The sequence below is a fragment of the Tachyglossus aculeatus genome, chromosome 8, assembly GCF_015852505.1.
Source record: "Tachyglossus aculeatus isolate mTacAcu1 chromosome 8, mTacAcu1.pri, whole genome shotgun sequence".
NCBI lineage: Eukaryota > Metazoa > Chordata > Mammalia > Monotremata > Tachyglossidae > Tachyglossus > Tachyglossus aculeatus.
Window position 1 is genome coordinate 37,469,102 of NC_052073.1, and position 3,874 is coordinate 37,472,975.

Below are 3,874 nucleotides of genomic sequence, written 5' to 3' on the forward strand. Positions count from 1 at the left end.
GACTTGATGTCTGCCCGGGAGTCGTATTTACTAGACGCCGGTTGTGGGGTGAGCGCAGAGCCCGTGATAATCGTCCTAATAATATTAAGGATGATAGGAATCCGACTGCTCGGAAACACACGTTTAGTTCCCCACTGGTCACTGGAAATCTGCCCGTGAGGCGTATTTACTAGACGCCGGTTTGGGGGGGGCGAGAGCAGAGCCCGTGATAATCATCCTAATAATATTAACGATGATAATCCGACTGCTTGGAAACACGCGTTTAGTTTCCCACGGGTCACTGCCCGTGAGGCATATTTACTGGACGCCAGTTGGGGGGCAAGCGCACAGCCATGATAATCGTCCTAATAATGTTAACGACGATAAGAATCCGGCTGCTCGGAAATACACGTTCAATTTCCCACGGGTCACTTGAAGTCTGCCCGTGAGTCGTATTTACTAGACGCCGGTTGTGGGGTGAGCGCAGAGCCCATGATAATCGTCCTAATAGTATTAACGATGATAGGAATCCGACTGCTCGGAAACACACGTTTAATTCCCCACTGGTCACTGGAAGTCTGCCGGTGAGGCGTATTTACTAGACGCCGGTTTGAGGGGGGCGAGAGCAGAGCCCGTGATAATCATCCTAATAATATTAACGATGATAATCCGACTGCTCGGAAACACGCGTTTAGTTTCCCACGGGTCACTGCCCGTGAGGCATATTTACTGGACGCCAGTTGGGGGGCAAGCGCACAGCCGTGATAATCGTCCTAAGAATGTTAACGATGATAAGAATCCGACTGCTCGGAAACACGCGTTTAATTTCCCACGGGTCACTGCCCGTGAGGCATATTTACTGGACGCCAGTTGGGGGGCAAGCGCACAGCCGTGATAATCGTCCTAATAATGTTAACGACGATAAGAATCCGGCTGCTCGGAAATACACGTTCAATTTCCCACGGGTCACTTGAAGTCTGCCCGGGAGTCGTATTTACTAGACGCGGGTTGGGGGGTGAGCGCAGAGCCCGTGATAATCGTCCTAATAATATTAAGGATGATAGGAATCCGACTGCTCGGAAACACACGTTTAATTCCCCACTGGTCACTGGAAATCTGCCGGTGAGGCGTATTTACTAGACGCCGGTTTGGGGGGCGAGAGCAGAGCCCGTGATAATCATCCTAATAATATTAACGATGATAAGAATCCTACTGCTCGGAAACACGCGTTTAATTTCCCACGGGTCACTGCCCGTGAGGCATATTTACTGGACGCCAGTTGGGGGGCAAGCGCACAGCCGTGATAATCGTCCTAATAATGTTAACGACGATAAGAATCCGACTGCTCGGAAATACACGTTCAATTTCCCATGGGTCACTTGAAGTCTGCCTGTGAGTCGTATTTACTAGACGCCGGTTGTGGGGTGAGCGCAGAGCCCATGATAATCGTCCTAATAGTATTAACGATGATAGGAATCCGACTGCTCGGAAACACACGTTTAATTCCCCACTGGTCACTGGAAATCTGCTGGTGAGGCGTATTTACTAGACGCCGGTTTGGGGGGCGAGAGCAGAGCCCGTGATAATCATCCTAATAATATTAACGATGATAATCCGACTGCTTGGAAACACGCGTTTAATTTCCCACGGGTCACTGGAAATCTGCCCGTGAGGCATATTTACTGGACGCCAGTTGGGGGGCAAGCGCACAGCCCGTGATAATCATCCTAATAATATTAAAGATGATAAGAATCCGACTGCTCGGAAATATACGTTTAATTTCCCATGGGTCACTTGAAGTCTGCCCGTGAGTCGTATTTAGTAGACGTCGGTTGGGAGGTGAGCGCATAGCCCGTGACAATCGTCCTAATAATATTAACGATGATAAGAATCTGACTGCTTGGAAACATGCGTTTAATTTCCCACTGATCACTGGAAATCTGCCCGTGAATCGTATTTACTAGATGTTGGTTGGGGGGTGAGCGCAGAGCCCATGATAATCGTCCTAGTAATATTAATGATGATAGGAATCCGACTGCTTGGAAATATGTGTTTAATTTCCCATGGGTCCCTGGAAATCTGCCCATGAGACGTATTTACTAGACGCCAGTTGTAGGGGCGAGCGCAGAGCCCGTGACAATCGTCCTAATAATATTAACTATGATAAGAATCCGACTGCTGGGAAACACACATTTAATTTCCCACGGGTCACTGGAAATCTGTCTGGGAGTTGTATTTACTAGACGCTGGTTGGGGGGCGAGCGCAGAGCCCGTGACAATCGTCCTAATAATATTAACAATGATAAGAATCCGACTGCTCGGAAATACGCGTTTAATTTCCCATGGGTCACTTGAAGTCTGCCTGTGAGTCGTATTTACTAGACGCCGGTTGTGGGGGCGAGCGCAGAGCCCATGACAATCGTCCTAATAATATTAACGATGATAAGAATCCGACTGCTCGGAAATGCGTTTAATTTCCCACGGGTCACTGGAAGTCTGTCCATGAGTCGTATTTACTGGACCCCTTTTGGGGGGGGGGGGGCGAGCACAGAGCCCGTGATAATCGTCCTAATAATATTAACGATGATAAGAATCCAACTGCTCGGAAACAAGCGTTTAATTTCCCACGGGTCACTGGAAGTCTGTCCACGAGTCATATTTACTGGACGCCTGTTGGGGGGGCGTGAGCACAGAGCCCGTGATAATCGTCCTAATAATATTAACGATGATAAGAATCCGACTGCTCAGAAATACGCGTTTAATTTCCCATGGGTCACTGGAAATCTGCCCGTGAGATGTATTTACTAGACGCCAGTTGGGGAGTCGAGCGCAGATCCTGTGATAATCGTCCTAATAATATTAACGATGATAAGAATCCGACTGCTTGGAAACACGCGTTTAATTTCCCACGGGTCACTGGAAGTCTGTCCATGAGTCATATTTACTGGATGCCTGTTGGGGGGGGCAAGCAAAGAGCACGTGATAATCGTCCTAATAATATTAACGATGATAAGAATCCGACTGCTCGGAAATAACGCGTTTACTTTCCCACGGGTCACTGGAAATCTGCCCGTGAGGCATGTTTACTGGACACTGGTTGGGGGCGAGCACAGAGCCCGTGATAATCATCCTAATAATATTAACGATGATAAGAATCCGACTGCTGGGAAACATGCGTTTAGTTTCCTACGGATCACTGGAAATCTGCCCGTGAGACGTATTTACTAGACGCCGGTTGGGAGGGTGAGCGCAGAGCCCGTGATAAACGTCCTAATAATATTAACGATGATAGGAATCCGACTGCTCAGAAATACGCGTTTAATTTCCCATGGGTCACTGGAAATCTGCCCATGAGATGTATTTACTAGACGCCTATTGGGGGGGGCGAGCGCAGAGCCCGTGACAATCGTCCTAATAATATTAACGATGATAAGAATCCGACTGCTCAGAAATACGCGTTTAATTTCCCACGGGTCACTGGAAATCTGCCCATGAGATGTATTTACTAGACGCCTATTGGGGGGGCGAGCGCAGAGCCCGTGACAATCGTCCTAATAATATTAACGATGGTAAGACTCCGGCTGCTCAGAAATACGCGTTTAATTTCCCACGGGTCACTGGAAGTCTGTCCATGAGTCGTATTTACTAGACGCCGGTTGTGGGGGCGAGTGCAGAGCCCGTGATAATCGTCCTAATAATATTAACGATGATAAGAATCCGACTGCTCAGAAATACGCGTTTAATTTTCCATGGGTCACTGGAAATCTGCCCGTGTGCCCGTGATAATCGTCCTAATAATATCAACGATGATGATAAGAATCCGACTGCTTGGAAACACGCGTTTAATTTCCCACGGGTCACTGGAAGTCTGTCCGTGAGTCGTATTTACTGGACG